At 40.8% G+C, this 6,231-nt stretch overlaps 1 pseudogene; it reads left to right on the top strand.

Annotated features, from left to right (window-relative positions):
* The first annotated feature begins 2,752 nt into the window (after window positions 1-2,752).
* On the top strand, window positions 2,753-3,941 carry LOC112833926 (heterogeneous nuclear ribonucleoprotein F-like; annotated as a pseudogene).
* Window positions 3,942-6,231: the final 2,290 nt, after the last annotated feature.

The raw sequence follows: 6,231 nt of genomic DNA, 5'->3' as shown, positions 1-6,231 counted from the left end.
TTGTTCTTTGCCCCATTTGTAGAAATGCTCTTCATTTTTAAAGATTTTATTTATTAATTTATTTGAGAGAGAGCCAGAATGAGAGAGCACAAGCAGGGGGTGAGCAGCAGAGAGAGGGAGAAGCAGGTCCCTCGCCGAGCAGGAGCTGATGTGGGGTTCAATCCCAGGACCCTTGGATCATGACCTGAGCCAAAGGCAAATGCTTAACTGACTAAGCCACCCAGGTGCCCCTCTCAGTGTATGTGTGATAGTTAATTTTATGTGTCAACTTAGCTAGGCTCTGAAGCCCAGTTGTTGGTCAAAGACCAGTGTACGTATTGTTGTGAGAGTAATTTTTAGATGTGATTAATATTTGAATCAGTAGACTTTGGGTAAAGTGTATTAACGTCTAAAATGTGGTGGGCCCCATCTAATCAGTTGATGTCCTTAAGAGCAAAGACTGATGTTTTCAAAAGAAAGGATTGTCCTCAAAATTGCAACATAGAAACTCTGCCTGAGGCAGTATATATATGTACATACACACACACACACACACACACACACATATGTAGAGAGAGAGAGAAAGAGAAACAGAACCAACTATATATATTGAGAGAACCCTGACAAATACACTGTATATATATTTTGATGTATGTGGATAGATGATAGGTAGATGATAGATAGATGATAGATAGATGATAGATAGATAGATAGATAGATAGATAGATAGATAGATAGATGATAGATAGATAGATATAGATGGATAGACAAACATAGCCTGCTATAAAGGTAAGCAATACAAGCGTAAGCATACTATTTTTAAGTTAGTTAGGCTAATTAGTATATATGCATAGTTCAGCATTAAATAATACAAGAAATCATATACCAAAAAAGCACACAACCCCTCCCCTTCCCAAGCTTCTCAGTCTTTTGGTTCCCCTTCCTAAGTTAGCCATTGTGATCCGTTGCCTATGGATCTTTTCAAAGATAGCCTTTATATGTATAATCATGTATATGTTTTTATTTCCACATAGTAATACATTATATGAAGTGCTTTGCACCTTTCTTTTTATTGTTAATATTTCATGAAGATGCTTCCATATAAGTACATATAGAATGATCTCCTTTTTTTCACAATTTGTTACCATAATTTTAACTATTGAAATTCATTTAGGATATTTCTCATTCACTGCTATGTCATACCATGCTGAAATCACATTATTCCAAAAACTGTGGTGTGTGTGTGTGTGTGTGTGTGTGTGTGAAAGTTATGGTTTATCTTTACAATACAATCCTAGATGTTGAATTTCTGGGTCAAAGATTTATGTGCTTTTCTTTAATTTGTGAAGTAATGCTATGTTAATATTAATATGACAAACTTTTTATATGATTAATATATCCTGGTACCACTTTGATATTTAAATAACATTTATTACTGTTTGGTGTCTGTGGTCCTGTATCAGTGCAGGGTACTATTTTTATCTTGTGTCAAGCAATTAATTTGGAAACTTGTGATTCCTGATATTGTCATAATTCCCAGCTTGCTATGAACAGAGTAAATCACTGAAAAACCTTTCAGACAAGTGCACTGTTTGGGCATGGGCTATTAAGATCACTGTAAGAGGTTACTGGAAGTAGGGTTATAACAATAGCTGCACCGTTGTGAAGCTCAGGGGCATGGCTAGAGACTCACATGATGAGAGAATTTGTTTCCACATCGAGGAAGGGTGAAAATCTTAGTGAAAATATTTCGAATTGTTAGATAAATCAAATCTCAGATGAGATCTCAAAAGTGATTGCAAGGAAAAACAGAGCGGCTTTTCCTAAGAAGAGATTCATTTTGTGTTTTGATTTCCATAAAATCCTAAGAGAAGGAGACACACAGGTGTTTGATGTGCGTTTTGGTTTAGCTCTCACCATTCCCCTTTGTCTCTTCTCCTGTCTGCTCTTCGTCACCAGAGCTTTTGACAATCCTTCCGCTTCTGAGAAGTTTCTTTTTATTGTGTCAATTTGAAGAGAGAGAGAGAGACAGAGAGAGAGATCACTCTACCTGTACTGAAAATGACTACACTTGAGGGCAATTTCACTTTATACATTGTGCGCTCATCCAAGATGAAATGTTGGTAGTAGTTTTGGACACTTTAGCCAAGAATCAGAACTGCGGGGTGATCTGAGGGCAGGAGAGCTGTGTCCCTTTGTGAATTTCTTCCTCAAACTTTCCCTTCAATCCACCAACAGCCCAGTTCATTTTATTTCCTAAATAGCCCTGATATCTGTCCATTCCTTTTTCATGTCTGCTGCTTTCCATGCACAGCCTTGCCCTTGTCTTCTCTCCTTCTCCTGGCTAACGAATCCCCCTAAGTCCATACTAGTCTCCCTTCTCCCTAAAACCCTTTGGTGACATTCCTGTGCCCTGAGAATAAAGACTAAACTAAAGGCCTGTCCCAACAGGAAGGGGGCTGGAGCCCATCCCAGGCCCGGTACCACCAGCCCTGGCTGCTCTGGTGAGTGCTGGAGCACTGAAGCAGGACGGCCATAGGGCTCTTGTTTAGGACAATTCATTACCTACCTGGGGTGTGTCCAGCTGTGGGTACCCCTTCCCTGGGGGTTATTAAGCCACAGGAAGTGGCACCCAAGCATATTGATGTCTGTCCTCTCAAGTGTCCACGATGCTGGGACCCAAGGGAGGTGGAGGCATTGTAGTCACGCTCTGTGGCCTGGCCTGGTCCTGCTCTGTTGTCGAGGATGCGCAGCACGTCCTTTCTCGGTGAGCAATCCATGACGGGGCTGCAGGCATTCATCCCTCCTAAGCTAGAGAAGGCAGGCGCAGCAGGGAGGCTTTTATCGAACTTGAATCAGAAAATGATGTAAAAATGGCCCTCAAAAAAGACAGGGAAAGCATGGGACACCGGTACATTGAGGTGTCCAAGTCCCACAGAACCCAAAGGGATTGGGTGTTGAAACACAGCGGTCTGAACAGTGCTGACACCGCCAATGACCGCTTCATGTGGTTTTGAGAACTCCCATTTGGATGCACCAAGAAGAAATTGTTCAGTTCTCATGGTTGGAAATTGTGCCAAACAGGATCACATTGCCTGTGACGCCAAGGGCAAGATTACAGAGGAAGCCTTGTGCAATTTGCCTCCCAGGAGTTAGCTGAGAAGGCCCTAGGGGGAGCACGAGGAGAGAATCGGACACAGGTATACTGAAGTGTTCAAGAGCAGTCAGGAAGAAGTCCGGTCATACGCGCATCCTCCTCTGAAGTTCACGTCCGTACGGTGGCTGGTCTTCTGCCTGCCCCGGCACAGCCAGGAGGTATATTGGCATTGTCCAGCAAGCAGGCCTGGAGAGGATGAGATCTGGTGCTGATCATGCAGGCTCTGGGGGCTACGAGGAGTACAGCGGCCTCGGCAATGGCTACGGCTTCACCACCCATCTGTTTGGGAGAGACCTCAGTTACTGTCTCTCGGGCATGTATGACCACAGGTATGGAGACGGCGAGTTCACAGCCCAGAGTACCACTGTACCCTGGGTCCACATGAGAGGCTGCCACACACAGCCACAGAGTACGACATTTACAACTTCTTTCCCCTCAACCCTGGGAGAGCCCATACTGAGATGAGCCCTGATGGAAGAGTGATGGGGGAAGCCGATGTCGAGTTTGCCACTCACAAAGAAGCTATGGCAGCCATGTCCAAAGACCGGGCCAACATGCAACACAGCTATCCAGAACTTTTCCTGAACTCCACAGCTGGGGCCAGCAACGGGCCGTATTGCAGCCGGATGATGCAAGGCATGGGGGTGTCAGCCCAGGCCACTTGCAGTGGCCTCCAGAGCAGTCTGTGAGTGGCTGCTCCCAGGCTGGCTCTGGAGGCCGGAACAGCGTGGGTGGATACAACGAGTTCCATAGGAGCATTTCAGTTACTGCAATCAAATTTTCACAGGCAGCCAACAAGCAGTGAAAAGTGATTATGACTCTAGAGGAAGCTGTGGGACCCATTTTGTACCAGGAGTTGTGAAATCTGCATTAAGAAATCACCTCTTCAGTGTTTTCTCATGCAAACTTTCTTGTAGCACGTGTTAATGAGTAAACTAAAACTCCTTTCCGCTTTTCTCAATTAACATTTCGGTAGTGTGTACTTCAGGGTGATGTTATCTGAGTTAAAGTAGTTTTTAAGTACATTAAATGGATCTTTTACACCACATCACCATGAACACCTTGGGGAGGCGTGCTTTTTTGGAAAACTCAAGGTGTTAGATCTCTATCTAATTCAAAGAGGAACATTTTCATGTTTGTTTATTCTAGTTTATTTTCATTTAAAATCTTTTAGGTTAGGTTTAAGCTTTTTAAAAATAAGTTAGTTTTGAAAATTGAGACACCCTGCTAACACTGCAGGAACTGGTAATGCCTTGACTTAAAACTGGCTTTGTACTGTGATTTCCTTTTGGGTGTATTTTGCTAAGTGAAACCTGTTATATTTTTTTGTTCACCAATTTTTTTTCGTAAAATAAATGTTTTTTTCACGTACACAAAAAAAACTAAACCAAGTAATAAAATAAAGCCTAAACTAGGGGTGCCTGGGTGGCTCAGTTGTTAAGCGTCTGCCTTCGGCTCAGGTCATGGTCCCAGGGTCCCGGGAACAAGCCCCGCATTGGGCTCTCTGCTCAGCAGGAAGCCTGCTTCTCCCTCCCCCACTCCCTCTGCTTGTGTTCCCTTTCTGGCTGTCTTTCTCTCTGTCAAATAAATAAAATCTTAAAAAAAAAAAATATGATCCTAATATGATCTTCAGAACTGAATAATCTGGCCACTGACCAACTTCTCAGCCTCATATGGAAATACTCTCTCATTCCCAAATCTCAAGGCTTCTTTTAGCCTCTGCTACTTTAAACATAAATACATAATAAGGTTGTCAGCAAAAATAGCTGAGTAAAGACTTCCAAATTTTTTTCTCTATAAAAGAAATGACAAAACTCACAAGGATTTTCAAGAACTTTTTCAAAACTCCAGAAATTAACAAGATATTTTTAGTAGTCCAAGGAATGTTTATTCAGGAAAAGTAACCTAATCTTGGTAAGAACAGCAAGCATTATAGTGATTTAATTTGCGCTAGTTGCATCCCCCCTTCTCCAGTTCTGAGATAGTCTTGAAAATCAAAGGCCCAGAAACATGGTGAAAATCCACTGGAGATAGCAGAGCAGGATCAGAACTCCTTCACTGTCTTATTCCAGAAAATGATTATTTAGCTATCCAGTCATTCCCTGGAAGAACCCCCTTGCAAGTCTATCTTTAACTAACCCAACGCTGAGCTCCCTGTGTGAAAAAGTTTTGCCCCAGGGCATTTGTTTTGGGGTTGTAAATCTTTTCTTTTCTTCTACCTCATCGAAGATACAACTGCATAAAGAAATGTTTATAAATCTATGTTGGTGAGCACACAGTGCATAATAATGGGATTTGTATGACAATAGCAGTACAAAGGAAAGGAGAGGGAAATGAGTTATATAACAGTAAGTTTTTGTATATAATTGAAATTAAGTTATTAATCCTAACTAGATTGTTATAAATTAAGATACTAACTGGACTCCCCAGAGCCACCCCTAAGAAAATAACCCAAAAAAGGAATATATAAAAATACTACTAAATGATAAATAACCCAGATGAAAATGGGCAAATTGTTTCAATAGATTTCTCTAAAAAATATACAAATGGCCAATAAACACACGAAAGGACATTCAACATCACTAGTCATTAAAGAATGCAAATCTAAATGACAACAAGTTCATACTTCACACTTTCTAGGATGACTATAATAAAAAAAGGCTACCAATAATAAGTGTTGGCGAGGCTATGGAGAAATTGGAACCATCATACATTGCTAGTGGGAATATAAAATGGTATCACCACATTTTGGTAGTTCCTCAAAAAATTAAGTATAGGCTTATCATGTGATCTAATAATCCTACTCCCAATTACATGCCCAAAAGAATAAAAAAATACATCTTCACACAAAAAATTGTACACAAATGTTCATAGCAGCATTGTTTATAAGAGCCAAAAAGTAGAAATAAGCCAAGTATCTATCACCTGATGAACAGGATAAACAAATCCAAACAAATATTACTTAGATTCACAAAATAGTATTTAGATTTATAAAACATTATCTAGATTCATAAAAGAATGAAGTAATAATACATATATATGCTACAACATGGATTAACCTCAAAAACCTTATGCTTAATGAAAGAAGCCAGACA

The sequence above is a fragment of the Callorhinus ursinus genome, unplaced genomic scaffold (assembly GCF_003265705.2).
Source record: "Callorhinus ursinus isolate GAN/ISIS: 27379988/994484 unplaced genomic scaffold, GSC_fseal_2.0 scaffold1, whole genome shotgun sequence".
NCBI lineage: Eukaryota > Metazoa > Chordata > Mammalia > Carnivora > Otariidae > Callorhinus > Callorhinus ursinus.
The sequence above is the reverse complement of the archived record's forward strand: the minus strand, read 5'-3'. Positions and strand labels throughout refer to the sequence as shown.